Raw genomic sequence first — 15595 nt, 5'->3', positions numbered from 1 at the left:
CAGATTGCTGTTACCCAATGAGATTGTCAGCAGGGGGAAGCAGTCCCTGCTGAGGGTGACTGAAAGCAGCGAGAGGACAGTGATGCTAATGGGAGTGGTTATCATTCACAGGAAAGCAGAAGTAGGGAAAAGGAGGGTGGTGCGGTGTCAAGTTTGACTGGGTTTGTAAAATCTCCTGGAACCTCTCAGAAATACTTCGAGATTGGAGGAAAGATAGGAAGGGAATTACTGAAGACTAAAGCCCTGTAGTATCCAGTGGACAAGATTTTCATGGAAATAAGTTAATTTCATAATCTATATATGCCCAAAGTCCATTTTATTTTGTAGTAGCCAAAAATCATCAATGAGATACCAAGAGATCTTTCTTTAATTATTACTTAATTGCATCAAAAATCTGAAGACTGTTATTTTTACTTGATAAGTACAACCATAGTTTTTACCAAAATCATTAAAATTAACAAAGCAGAGAAGATAAAAGTACTTTAGTACTTTGAGCTCATCTATTCTTTGAAAGTGTGAAATTTACCAAAGCAAAATGCCTCCTAACTTTATAATAGAGTTGGACTTATAAAAAGTCATACCACTATTCATTTTGCTTTTATCAACCTGTGAACTATGAAAACTTAAAAAGCCATTTAGACTTTCTGTTATGTCTATCTGTTGCTGACTGCTGTAAAACATAACATTTTAAGAAAAGATTTAGTAAGAAAAGTGACAAGTCATAAAATGGTGAAGAAGTATAAAGAAGTGCATCGGGAGATTTAAGAAAGAAAAAATCAGTAAAAGTGACAGAGGAAGGGCAAACTGCTTGCTAAACCAGCAAGCTTTCTACATTAGTTATCCATTGCTGTGTAACAAATCACCTCAACACTTAGCAGCTTCAAAGAATGAAGACTTGCTCTCTCACAGTTTCTGGGGTCAGGAATCTGATGCGGTTTGGTTGGGCTCCTCTTGGCTCAGCATGCAGTCAAGGTGTTGGTCCAGCTTCAGTCACATCTAGATTGGATTACAATGGGGTCCACTTGCCAGCTCACTCAAGCAGCTGTGGCCTCAGTCCCTCATCACGAGTCACTTTCCACCAAGATGGTCTCAGGATACAGCAGGTGGTTCTCCCCATAGAGAGTGAACTGGGAGAAAGCAAAAGAGAACCACCAAACGAGAAAACACATTTGTTGGTACCCTAATCTTGAAACTGATTCCCTCACCTCCACCACATTCAACTGGTTAGAGTTAAGTTTCTGGGTCCAGCCCGCACTCAAGAGATTGTGGCTATACAAGAGTATAAATATCTGTCGAAGAGGATCATTGGGGCCCATTTTAGAGACTGCCAACCACGCTGTCTAAGATGGAAAACGTTGGGTCAAGGGTTAAGGGTCAAGGGTTAAGTGCTATATCCGTGAATTATTGGGTAGTTTGCGCTTCAGGTGCCCTAATTCAGGGGTCCCCAACTCCCGGGCCACAGACCGGAACCGGTCCCCCCATGCTCCCTGCCGTCTGTGGAAAAATTTCCTTCCATGAAGCTGGTCCCTGTTGCCAGAAACGTTGGGGACGGCTGCCCTGATTATTTCTTCTCACACTATCACTCTTTTTCATCGTGAAAATAATCCAGATTTATTGGAAACTTCTCTGTTTAGAATTCCTTCATCTTTATTCTGGATAATGATCATTTTCTCCTAAATGGTGTATCAGCAGCTCCACTAGCAAACCCATCAGGTCATCCTTCACACGCTAACCAGAGTGAATTTTTTTTCTTTTTGTTTTTTGAAACTCAATTGGATCATCCGCTACCCTCCAACTCCCACCCTTACCCCTTGTTTTAAAATTCTTTGGTGGATTCTTATTGTGCTTTGGACAGTAGACCAACATGTTTAACATGGCTTATATATTCTTATATGGCCTGGCCATAGGCCACCTTCTCAACCTCAGGTGACAACAGTTCCGCAGGCTTTGTTTCATCCATACCATGCTGGCCTCTATCCTATCCTTAAACTGACTTTCCAATACCTCTGCTGGTGTCCACATTTGTTATTCTCTCTGCCTGGGGTGCTTTGTCTCCTTCCTTTGACTCCTTATCCTCAACTCCTTTACCACTTACCTCTACATCTGCAAATGGAAATTTTTTCCACTTCAACAGAACTTGCCTGGAAGATATCAAAACTAAATTTCATGACAACTCTTACTGGATGTTAATTTCAGCTCTAACCGGATGAAACTTGTAGAAGACTATGAACTTTGAGTGACCTTGGTATACCAAACCATTACTGGATCTAACTGAAGATGCTTCATTGGTCAATAAACTATGAGGTTTTTTTTACCCAACCATAGATAGACCTTGAATTTATTCAGAGAGCTAGTTTTTAATCCTGACTTGTCTTTTGGTCAAGAATATCCTTGTTTAGCACTCACAAGCCATAACTTTGCCCTCTCCCTAAGTGATCTAGTGAAGTTCTTCATTGGTTTTCATTCCCTTGCTTTGCAAGTTAGGAAGACACAGTCTTGACCTTTTTTCTCTTTTTTATAAGTTCTGGTGGTCTACCTTTTACTCTCTAGGCCTTGACATTAGAGCTCTCTATTAGCAAACTTTGTGATGAGTATTTTTCTGTGCCTCTCTACTTCAAGTACCCAGGAGGTGGGACCACTTACCATGATACGACTCAGCACTCAACAAAATGTCAGGAAATAAATAGGCTCCCAACACATACCTGTTGAATGGAAGAGTACACAGCTTTGCATTTTATGACCTTACATTCTAAACCAAGAAACTACATACCATGAACTTATTCATTTCCTTTTCCACTGGTTTAGGTCTTCATTTTCAGGCAACAGCTGTCATTTTTAAATTTAATCAAGATTCCTGTATCTTAACTGCTGTGTTAGTTTGTGTTTACCAGTTGCAAAAGGCATTTAATGGATTGGAGAAGGTGATCTCTCCTCCCCTTCCTTCTGACATGCCCAGTAATGTGCTTGGCCAGCTGTGCAGTGCTGTCCGTGTACACAGAAATTCTTTTCTGAAAAGCACAGGTGATCAGGTTACACCCTGAAGCCTGAGATCTGATTACTCTTATTATAGTAGCTTGAAAAGTAACACATGTCATTAGGAGTCCTTAAATTACTCTCTTTGGCTCTCTAAAAGGAGCTCTGGTATTTGACTCAGCGATCTCACATGGCTGTAAATTCCACATTTTAAACACGCATTTTCATGGGACTTCATATTCTTTGACAGATTCTATGTGTTATTGCTCTGAAAGTGACTCTCAGTAATGAAAGTAGAACCTGAGCCCAAGTATTCTAATGGAAATTTATGGAAATCCAAGCCTTGGAACTAAGTGTGTGTGAGTGCTGGCCTGACCAAATTGTCTTCTCCACCCCTTCGACTACCCTCTTCTTTTTTGCTGTGTTCAAGCAATTTAATTTTGCGTCTAATTTTAATCTGTAAACCATATCCTCTCCTGCAGTTGTAAAGCATGTGTTAGCACTTAACCAGCAGGAGGGTTTGTCTAAGGTAAGGGGACTGATAGCACAGAACAGGCATCTAGAAATGGCTTTGTGTGATTTGGCCCTACTAGTGAAGGCTTATGTGCCTGGGTCCAAGCTGTCTGTCCAGGGCTTAGAGAGATTCAGGCAGGGAATATAGTGGAATCTTTTATTCTTATTATTTGGTGTTGATTTTCCAGAAAACTTTGCATGAGGAGGGGTGGTTTAAAGGACTCTGAAGGTATTCAGAGAGGGAGCAGGAAGAATGAGTGATTTTGTCTGAAGAGGAAGCGGGACTTACTTGGAAAATGTGATTAAGACCTTTTAAAATTATATTGAATTGTGATGGTTTCATGGAAGGTAAAAGAAAGGATTTGTAAAAATACAAATTTAGCTGCTAGATAAATGCTAGCTCTTCTTACTACCTATAATTTATGGTCTTAGAAATTAGGAAAAAATCTGTTTATACCTAGGAGTTATTCTTACCTTAAGGTCAAGGGGAAAGTTAGATTTTTAAGCCAGCATCTAGGATAAACATCATGTAGAACTCAAACAACCCTTGGAAATTCTAAAAAACACTTGTAAACTTCAAACCGTACATTTCATTTGTGGTCAATGGTGGGGAAAAATTAAACCCATTCCCAAAATCTTTCCATCATTTTTTTCTTATTTGCATTACCTTTTCAGGTTTAATTGTGTCTATTGTTTAATAGAAGGAATGCAACCCGGTGGACTTCTGGGAATAAATATTCTATTTCATTGATTCTAGATGTATCTGTTTTATATTTTAACATCTCTTAAATTGAGACGTCTCTTATAATTGATGGCATTTTAAAATCATAATGGTCAGAGTTCTCTTTCTTTCTTTCTTTCATTTTCTTTCTTACTACTTTATACAGTGATGGTTTGTCTTGCCATTGTTAGTCTATTAGCTGGAAGAAATATTGTAGTTAAATTCATATATGGTAAATATATAAGAGAATGTTAGGAATCCACTCTGGAGGCTAGAAATAAATGTCACTGTTGTACATGTAGTTTTCTGAAAAAAAATTACAGTCTTCTAGCCAAGACTCAACTTTGATTCATAGCATCTGGCATAAAGCATCATATCATATGAGTCAGTCATTGAGGGCTTGGCTTGCTATGTAGCCATGCTTATGAGTCATTCATTCACATAATGTTTGTTGAGCTCTTATCATGTCTTTGACATTGCTCTTGGTGCCAGTTTGAAGCAGCAACCAGAGCAAGTAATTTTCACTGATGAACAAGAAAAACCAGGTCTCAAATCACTTAAATTACAGTGCCATCCTTCCAAATATGAAGTCTGAGAGGACACACCTTGTTCTCAGACTATATCTTTGTATTTCACTTAAATCCCAGGGATACTTAATTTGGGCTGAATTATTGTCTTGAAAGGAATATACTATTCTTTTTCTTAGAAGTTATTCATTAACGGATAGATTCTCAAAATTTGAATATAAATGAAATGGTAGAGTTTAGTGCTATCACTCCACCAGTTATGACACAGACATATGACTTATTGTCTTGTCCCCATCTTCAAAATTGTATGTCCTTCCTCAAATGGTTCCTATGAGGATTGAAGGAGACAGTATACCTAGATCATTGTGTGAGTTTAGTAAAGTAAATGATAATTCTATTTAATTTTATTTCTTTTTGCAGTTGACTAAAAGTTAAGCATAATTTGTGGTGTGACTTTTTTTGAAACAAGACCTAGAGTCTTTTAAGATAGTAAAGAGGTAAATGTTGTCAGCTTGAACAAATCAAAGAAAAACAAAGCAAAAAAATAATAAATAAAATAAAATGATGTCATGCATATGAGAAGTAAAAGGACCACAATTTCAGCACTAAGAGTTAAATAAAAAGAATACATTTTACATAATGGGATCCTATCATACATAGGATAGAGTTTACTACCGCTACTACTACTGAATATTTATTGTGTCAGGTATTGAGCTAAAGTCATTACATAAATTATTTCATTTATCCTCAGAAAACATTATCAGATAGAAAATATTATACCAATTATATAGTTAAGAAAATCGAGTCTTAAGAAGCTTGATTAATTTTGCCAAAGCTGCTTCTTTAGTAAGTTGGGATTTAATCCTCAGTTTGAGTTTTACTTAATTATAAGCAGGCTCTTCAGTCATGAAAACATTCTTGGGTAATTATTATTTTCTATCATATTCCTGTTATAATTAATTGCTCCATTCCCCATTGTTGGACATGTAGCTTGCTGCCAGCATTAAATTTTTGAAAATAATGTTGCTTTGAACATCTTCATACATACATACATTAAAGAGAATCCTAGAATAAGAATGAAAGATTCAAAGTTTACAAACATTTAAATTTTTTTAATGAATAGTGCCAAATTGTTTCCATAAAGTTTACATGAGTTCATATTCTCATGAGCACTGTATGATTCTGAAGGCAAAGAATAGATACCAGTGTTAGCTAACAAGTAAACTAGGGTTAATTTCAAGGCTTCAATCAACTGGTAGATATCTAAAAGCTATCCAAAAGCATAGCAAAGACAGCTGGGAAAATGAGTGTTGGACTTGGAATTTTGTGGATGAAAACTGCCCTGTCCATCTTTCAGGGAACTGCTGTTCTTCACTAATCACCCTCTGCTTCTGACTTACTGACACATAAGTAAAGTAAAATGAAGTCTACCTCACATCTTCATGACATTATGGATCTCTTATACACCTACTACCTCCTGACTGATTTAATAGATTTTAGCTCAAGTTCCCAAGGGAAAAATTATGAAAGTCTCTGCCAAGTTTATGGATTAGCTCCCCTTGGGACAGGTGTGTGCCCTTGGTCCAATCAGCCATCACTGGGGAGGTCACATTTTCAAAAAAGGCAGATCGAGCATAAAGTGAGTATTAGCAAAAACCAAAGATAATCATACATCATACAGTACGAGTACATTTCTTTCAGCGTTGGTGGCTTCTGTGTTCTTTTGTTCATCAATTAACTTTACTAAAGATAAATTACATCTCATTGTTTTAAACTTGAATTTTCATGAGTGAAGCAGAATTTTACATCATATATGTAAAATTTACCTCTCTCATTTGTATTTCTTTTGTGACTTCTCTGTTCAGATCCACTGTTCATTTCTCTCTTGAGGTGTTAATTTCTCCTTATTGAAGTTTCTATATTAAGAACATATATTTTTAAATTTTACATATTAAGCATATTAATAATTTGTCTTATTTATTTTTCATATTCTTTTTCATTTGACAACTGCCTTTTCATTGTACGTTTTTTTGACATGCTAAAGATCGAAGTTCAAGTAGTCAAATCTTCTCATTATTTTGTTTTCCTTTTTCCTCCTTCTTTGTCGTTAATATTTTAAAAGTTCTTCACCATTTTAAGATTAGTAACTCTTCAACCTCACTTACCTGAGAAAAAAATTTTAAATTGCCATTAACTCCTTAATGTACTGAAATAAAACTTGAGAACTTCTGTGAAGTTTCAGGTAAAACTTCATTTTTTCCCAGTTAGCTAATTTTCACATTTCCCACTAGAACAATGTGTGAAACGTATTAGGACATTGTATTCAGAGTGCATAAAAGGATTCTGTAACACAATTAAATGTTTTAAAAGATTTTGTTTTCAAATGCTATGGGGAAAGTATATTGACCAGATGGTGGATTGAAGACAGAAAGTTAGTTAGGTGACTATTGGAATAGTCCCAGTAAGAAGTGTGAGTTTCTTAATGACACAGGAGAAGTACATAGAAAAATTGGACTCTTGGCAGGATAGCGAGAAGTGGACACCTTTATGAGTTCGTGATTATATGTGCAGGAAAGAACAGAAAGGAAGAGTCAGGAGCATGTGATGGTGTCCAGATTTCTGGCTTTGGTTGCTCAGGAGATGAACGTTGTTATTCCTTGGGGAAAAGATGATGAGTTTGCTGTGGTCATGGATGGACAAGGGTCTATGGGAAGAGCAGATGACAGAGCCATAGATTTGGGATATCTTGACTGGAGATAAACACTAGAGTATCAGCAACATCTAAGCAGATATAAACATCATACAGGTGACTTAGATCCCTTGAGAGATTGTAAAGCATGGGAAGAGAAGCAAATCTGAAAACCAGTGATGTGTCTCACAAAGAAACTAGTCATGCTAAGTAAGGCAGAATAAGATGGGCCTCTAAACAGTAAGATTTCACTGTAATAAAGACAGAAAGAAATTCCATTGAGAATAGGCTCACGTCAATGGAGACTAGAGTTTTAAAAAGGAATGAATGTCAGTAGTGACAGACAAGAAGGGGTGTTCAAGTGGTATCACTGACAGAAAAGTGTGGTTTGTAGTATTCGGCTCTATGGAGTTTGCTGGTGATTTGGTCAAGAGCAACTTCAATAGAATAATGTTATGCATGAGTGAGTGTAATGTTAGACGCAGCCAAATTACAGACAACTAAGGTGAAATAGAAAGTCATTGAGTACAGAAAGAAAGTGCTGTAGCTCCCACATCCTATATCCAAAGACCTAGCTTGAAACAGCAGGAAAGAAGTGGGATGATTATTTGGAGGATGCAGCAGTACAGAGATTTTTCTTAACTTTCTTTGTTTCTGTTTGAAAAAGGAGAAAACTGAACTTTGTTACACGTTCAATGAAAAGAACCAATATACCAATATGGCGACAAAGGAGAGAGATATTAGGGAGGAAGACCTGTCCTGAACAAGGAGGAAGCAGTAAGAAAACCACAGGTCAGAAGCCTGGACATTCAGAGACCGTGAATGAGGCAGTGGGGGAAGAGTCCGATGAACTAAAGCTTCTTGGTGAAAACCAGAGGTCACTACCTCTGCTGCTAATAAGCTGGTGGAGAGGAGCAAGGAGAAGGTTTCGGCTAATTCCTGGGGAGCAGGCTGGGAGAATGCAAGGTTGGTGTTGAGGGACCAAGGGATTTGGAAGCCCATGAAGACATCCAAACACAAGAGCATAGGATCGTGTGATTGTTTTCAGCAACGCCGCAGCTGAAAAGACGGTTGTTTGGGGGATAAGAGAATGAGAAACTAGAATAGTAGGAGGTGATAGGCTGAGAGTGGACTACCACAGTTTAGGTACTAGATGTGGTGAAATATTTGATGGTCATAATGAGATCTAGAGCAGAGGCTCAGGAATGGGCTTCTGCAGTGGGAGTTGAAGGTAAATGGAACTGAAAAGGGCAAGAAATGGGAAGAATAATGTATGTGACAGAGTTTTAAAAATAAACATTGAAGCCTTCCAGATATTCCTAATATGGCCACTCTGTATAAGTATTTATATTGTGAGTATTGTAACAAGAATATAATGGTTATTATCATTACAAACGATAAGCTTAAAACTGCTGTGATCAAATTCAAAGACAGATGTACTATATAAAAACATAGAGCCAAACTAGTTAAGAGAACCAAACCAGGCGTATTATAAGTCCCACAGACTTATGAGGCTGTGGTCCTAAGTCTAATTATATATATAAGGTTCTTGGAAGGGAGAAACACAAAGAAGGTGGATAAAATTTCATCTTCAAGTTGGATTTAATTATGGACATTTATCTGCTCTCTGACTCTTAGAAGTGTTCTGACAGATATATAGTTATATATATTTTCTTCCCTCCTTAGCAAATTCCATGAAAGAGGAAGTATTCTTTGAGTCAGCCCCCACCCAGAGCAGCAGAAATAAAATTACCTGGTGATTATGTCCCAATTTATCAGGAAATCTAACAAAAGATGCAGAGAATGGATACTGTTAAGTGTTGTTGCTGTTTTAAGGGCATCGGTACCAATGACAAAGATGCTGATGGACTTCTCATGCTTTCTTTTTCACCCCTGTAGGAAGATGTAGAAACTTAGACGGTTATGTTATAGATTCCGTGAGCCAAATAGTTTACCTTTTTGAAAAAGTGCTCTATTTATAACTTACAGAAGTGTAGAAAAGTGTGATTCTTGTTTAAACTAGTGCCTTTTTCATCGAAATCTGATCGTATGGTATACATTGAATAAATAAACCTGAAGACTCTACAGATTGGAAAAGTTGACGTAAACCATATTACTACTTTCAATGCATCTTTCAAGGATGAACTAGCTCTTGACTGCAAAATGCGGGGCCACAGTTGCATTCATCGTTCAGTGAGCTTGTCCACACAGCTCAGCCCACCGACAGCAATGAATGTTGATTGTGACCTTTTAAGAAATAACCTCTGCCAGGGGAAGAGAAGGTCCTGGTGTGTCCTGCTTTGGTTTCCTGTCTTCAGCAAATTCTGAAGCCACGGTGGAGATGGTGGTTGGCCATAGGGTACAATCAACGGTCGATGGTTTTGATTTTAATTCCAAACTCACCGACAGCGTTGAATGTTCACTGAAGCAACCTCTAAACTCAGAATTCTGCTGACTTTACAGGACCTGTGAGTATCTGGAGGGGTTGGGAGGGGAGACAGAAACAACAGAGTAGCTGTAGTCATACATTTGATGCATTTTAAGCCATTTCTAAAGAATCAGAAAGAAGCAGCATGATTTCTCCAACGGAGACTTTGGCAAGTCTCCACGTCACATTGTGTGTGATAGAAGGATCTGTTTTATTGAGCTAAAAAAATTGTCTATCCTGGATTAGTTCCAGGGATGAAATTATCTCACTATTGATGACATGGAGAATTTGTTATTCAGAGTAGCTTGAGGTATCAAATCAAAACAATATCTTCTAATTTAAATATGGTTATTCTTTTTTTTTTTTTTTTTTTTGAGGTACGCGGGCCTCTCACTGCTGTGGCCTCTCCCGTTGCGGAGCACAGGCTCCGGACGCGCAGGCTCAGTGGCCATGGCTCATGGGCCCAGCCGCTCCGCGGCACGTGGGATCTTCCCGGACCGGGGCACAAACCCGCGTCCCCTGCATCGGCAGGCGGACTCGCAACCACTGCGCCACCAGGGAAGCCCTAAATATTGTTATTCTTATAGTAGGTAAACATGATGTATTTAGATTATACAAATTAAACAGAATTTCTTACATTTCCTAAAATCATATTAATGTTAGTCAGTGTTATCCTATTATATTTAATGCATTTTTAAAAAAAATAAGGTTGTAAAATTAGTATCATTTAGAAACTACTGAACACATAATAAACGAAGAAACCAACTCAACACATTTTTCTTAGCTTATGACACAAAGATTTCATTAATACTATGAAAGGTACAATCTAGGTATGCTTCAAAACCATTCATTTCCAAGGTTTTGGATATGAAAATCCTGGTTTTTGTTTGTTTCTGTTCATTTCAAAACCATTCATTTCCAAGGTTTCGGATATGAAAATCCTGTCTTTGTTTGTTTTTGTTCTTTTCATATCTCCTTTCTCCAAGAGTGCTTTGTGATTTATACTTATTTTTAAATTATTGTGAACTCCAGTGAATGTATTTTTAGGACCGCTTTCAATAATTTTCTATCATCAATTCAAAAAAAGTCACTTTGCATGTATCAAAACCAGGGTAGAAAGTCACTATTTCATGCATTAAGCTGGCATCCAATGTGGTTATAATTATCTGTGGGTGAGACAACCCACGACAATTTGGGCTACTACTTTGAAGGTGACCATAGTCTATTCAATTAAGACAATTGTTCTCGAAATATAAGTGAAACAGGTCCTCTCAACTTTTATACATTCCAATATTCACTCTGTTAAAATATTTTAAAGCCTCTAATTGTTTACTACCTTCTAGACAATTTTTTTTAGGGGCAGAGGCTTTAGTGATCTATTGGGAGTTCATACTGCAGTGACAAAATCTTAGAATATAAAAACAGTGACTAATCTGAATTTTGTGGTGTGTATTTCTGTTGAAATAAGCAAATGTTTCCTATGGAATACCACTCCTTAGGAAGATGTGCTTTATCAGTAGGTACTCGTGTATTGCTGCTGGAAAGAATATTAGCGTGGGGCTGGGGACTCACTTGTTTGCATTATCAATTACCAATGAAAGCCTATCACCCCGACTCTGTTACCTGTCCATTGCAATATCAGTGTCAGGTCAACATACAACCATTTTCAATCATGCCTATTCATCTCTTGGTACATCTGCTAACATTTGTATAATAGGGGTGCCATGAAAAGAGGCTCTAAACTGTGTATTTCACATTAACACAAAATATGCATTGGCCTACTAATAAGCAAATCTCTAGGGCAGTTGGAATGAATTGCAAGGCATAAACTTATTTTTCTTTGTATTCCAACATATTTTCCTAGAAGCCCTTAGCAGAATATAATTAACTTAAAATTCTTAAATATAAAAATGATTCACTTATAGCAATAAGAAATTCCATTAAATGTCAAATACACATAAAATAACAGTAGTAAATTCAGTAATGAATTCTTTCTTCTTTCCTTGGACTAAACCACATGTTTCCAATAGTTATAGTTTGCTGAAGATAATACCTCATCTCTGAGTAGTTTAAATTTTCTACAACTGGGAAATAGGATCTTATTCTTGCTTGCAGGTACCTAGTGCCAGAAAAGAGAATAAACTTTAGGGCCCTATATTCTCTGATATTTTTGTTCTCTCCTTGGCTTTACTTGCTGGTTCAACTTAGTCTTTCACTGATTCAAGAGTGGCTTTCAATCAGCACTTTACATCTTCCTATGTCTTCCACATCTTTATTTTCATGACTTAATCCTTGGTTTTCAAGTATTTATATTTAAAACATTGAGATTCAACAGTACCGAGGTTTTACATTTTCTGTAAGGAAGTGTGTAGTGCCGTTTTGGGGAGAACACACCGTCATAATTCCAGAATTCTAAGTGGATAGCAGCAATCTGAATTCTTGCATAGTTTTCTTTGAATGAAAAGAGCCACAAGCAATAGATCATTTATGGACAAATATCTTCCTTTTCACTTTCCCATAACTTTGGAGGGTTGTGTGGGCAGAATAAGACCAACTTATTTTAGCTTTTATTTCTCCATCCCTAAGCTTGTGAGAACATTAAGTATTTCAGTTTTCCTTAAGGTTAGTAGGTCATAAATAAACAAAAGCAATTTCTTTGCTTTGACCAAGAGGGTCACAGAATACATGAAGTACCACTTTTAAACACAGCCAGCCCTAATGTGCTTTGACAGAGGAACACCAGGAGGTAGTGTTATGTGCCCTGGTAAAAGGCCATAGAGATTTGGGATGCTCGAGTTGTCTGTTTTAGGAATAGATTATATATCTTGCCTGATGACCTGTGTTTAATTTAAGTGACTGCTACTGCCAGTGCTTCCAGAGGGCAAGTGTGTGAAATAGAGCATCTCAATGTCAGTCTGCAGTCCTTCCTTCTGCCTGACGCCTTGACCTACATCGAGAACCCGGGCTCTGATCTGGACAAACGGAAGGGAAGGAGCCTTTCCTACCGCACGAGTCTTACTCTTCATTCTACTTTGTTTGAACGCTTTAGGGGCAGCTCATATTCATGAATATTTATAGTTTAATCAGCTTTACTTTCTGTTCATGGAAATGAATATTTTCAAAATAGAAAGAGTGAGAAATGTTGCTTTAGAAAAACAGCCATCGCTGTTCCCCCTCCCCTCCCCTTCCCCTCAAAGGACATAACGCTCTCTCTGAAACCTATAAGACATTGAGAGGCCACTTAACTGTTATTTGGGGGCCCCCACCCCTTTCTTAAGTCGATTTCCACTTTCTTAGAGGATTTCTTCCTCTTTTTCAGGCATGAAATCTTGTGAAATGTTTCAGCACTGGCACTTTCACCTTACCAATTATACACTTAAAGTGAAATATAGATCAATGGAACAGTATAGAAAGCCCAGAGATAAAAACCCATGCACATATGGTCACCTTATCTTTGATAAAGGAGGCAAGAATATACAATGGAGAAAAGAGAGCCTCTTCAAAAAATGGTACTGGGAAAACTGGACAGCTACATATAAAAGAATGAAATTAGAACACTCCCTAACATCATATACAAAAATAAACTCAAAATGGATTAAAGATCTAAATATAAGGCCAGACACTATAAAACTCTTAGACGAAAACACAGGCAGAACACTCTATGACATAAATCACAGCAAGATCCTTTTTGACCCACCTCCTAGAGAAATGGAAATCAAAACAAAAATAAACAAATGGGACCTAATGAAACTTAAAAGCTTTTGCACAGCAAAGGAAACCATAAACAAGAGGAAAAGACAACCCTCAGAATGGGAGAAAATAGTTGCAAGTGAAGCAACTGACAAAGGATTAATCTCCAAAATTTACAAGCAGCTCATGCAGCTCAATATCAAAAAAACAAACAACCCAATCCAAAAATGGGCAGAAGACCTAAATAGACATTTCTCTAAAGAAGATATACAGATTGTAACAAACACATGAAAGGATGCTCAACATCACTAATCATTAGAGAAATGCAAATCAAAACTGCAATGAGATATCACCTCACACCAGTCAGAATGACCATCATCAAAAAACTTACAAACAATAAATCCTGGAGAGGGTGTGGAGAAAAGGGAACCCTCTTGCACTGTTGGTGGGAATGTAAATTGATACAGCCACTATGGAGAACAGTATGGAGCTTCCTTAAAAAACTACAAATAGAACTACCATACGACCCAGCAATCCCACTACTGGGCATATACCCTGAGAAAACCGTAACTCAAAAATTGTCACGTATCACAATGTTCATTGCAGCTCTATTTACAATAGCCAGGACATGGAAGCAACCTAAGTGTCCATCGACAGATGAATGGATAAAGAAGACGTGGCACATATACACAATGGAATATTACTCAGCCGTAAAAAGAAATGAAATTGAGTTATTTGTATTGAGGTGAATGGACTTAGAGGCTGTCATATAGAGTGAAGTAAGTCAGAAGGAGAAAAACAAATACCGTATGCTAACACATATATATGGAATCTAAGAAAAAAAATGTCCTGAAGAGATTAGTGGTAGGATGGGAATAAAACACCAACCTACTAGATCATAGACTTGAGGACATGGGGAGGGGGAAGGGTAAGCTGTGACGAAGTGAGAGAGTGGCAGGGACATATACACACTACCAAATGTAAAATCGATAGCTAGTGGGAAGCAGCCGCATAGCACAGGGAGATCAGCCCGGTGCTTTGTGACCACCTAGAGGGGTGGGATAGGGCGGGTGGGAGGGAGACGCAAGAGGGAGGGGATATGGGGATATATGTTTATGTATAGCTGATTCAGTGTGTTATACAGCAGAAACTAACACAACATTTTAAAGCAATTATAGTCCAATAAAGATGTTAAAAAATAAAAAATAAATAAAGTGACTATTACAGATGCTCATTCTGGGTAATTATCATTGTAATTATTGGGACTTCTGGCTACTTCAATAGAAAAAGTGGAAGCATTAAAGCGTCGGAGTCTGAGTCAATGCAGAGAGAGCCAAGTTGAATACTTGGACATGGTTCTTCAGCGAGAAAGCAGAAAAAGCAGGGCAAGTCATGCCAAAGCTTGGCTTGGATTAGACAGCTTTTACTACTGAAACACTGACACCCCAGAGGGGCTATAATTTTGTTTTCCAACAGACTCATAATTACTGATAGCCCTTACTCCTGTTGACGGCAAAGGGCCTGAAACATTTCTCGTTTTCCTTCCCCTATAAACTGTGGAAATAATTCCACACTACTCACTTTGTAAAATGTCTTTATGACTTGTTTTGGAGAAGCGATGCATTTCTAGCACAACCTTTGCACTATTTGGCAAAGTTACTAGTAATGAGGAAAAAAGTGTTTGATGTTTAATATATATATTAACTGGATATATACATACGAAACCCATACTGTATATATGTTCCAAAATACACTGTAAGTCATTGAAACATATTTTTTTCACAGGTAAATCAGTCTAGCTGACATTTATGGAGCCCTTATAATTTTTTTTTTTAAATTGTATTTTTGGGAAAGATATGGAAATCTACTGATGTGATGTTTGTTTTTGGAAGTATTCACAAACATATTTACGTCTTTTGTATAAAAACCATATACTACCTCAAATATTTACAGTTTCATTTAGTAGAGAAGGTTAACAAAGAAAGAACCAAATAGAATGTTTTAATAAAAGCCTAGAATTATTGATATTTTGTGCTTATCTTACTTTCCTTATA

At 37.4% G+C, this 15595-nt stretch overlaps 1 long non-coding RNA gene across 2 annotated transcripts in view; it reads right to left on the bottom strand.

The window, feature by feature from the left end:
* Positions 1-759: 759 nt before the first annotated feature.
* Positions 760-15595, bottom strand: part of LOC131752674 (uncharacterized) — an 87375-nt gene continuing 72539 nt past the window's right edge. The window contains exons 4-7 of one of the 2 annotated variants that reach the window (XR_010838058.1): positions 9177-9316; positions 6561-6650; positions 2644-2702; positions 760-1127 (exon numbers count right to left, since the gene is read on the bottom strand). This is a non-coding gene — a long non-coding RNA (uncharacterized lncRNA). The remainder of the gene's footprint in view (positions 1128-2643; positions 2703-6560; positions 6651-9176; positions 9317-15595) is intronic. The other variant, XR_009334589.2, reaches the window with a different exon arrangement.

The sequence above is a fragment of the Kogia breviceps genome, chromosome 1 (assembly GCF_026419965.1).
Source record: "Kogia breviceps isolate mKogBre1 chromosome 1, mKogBre1 haplotype 1, whole genome shotgun sequence".
Classification (NCBI taxonomy): Eukaryota; Metazoa; Chordata; class Mammalia; order Artiodactyla; family Physeteridae; genus Kogia; species Kogia breviceps.
This window is presented reverse-complemented; position numbering and strand designations above follow the sequence as displayed.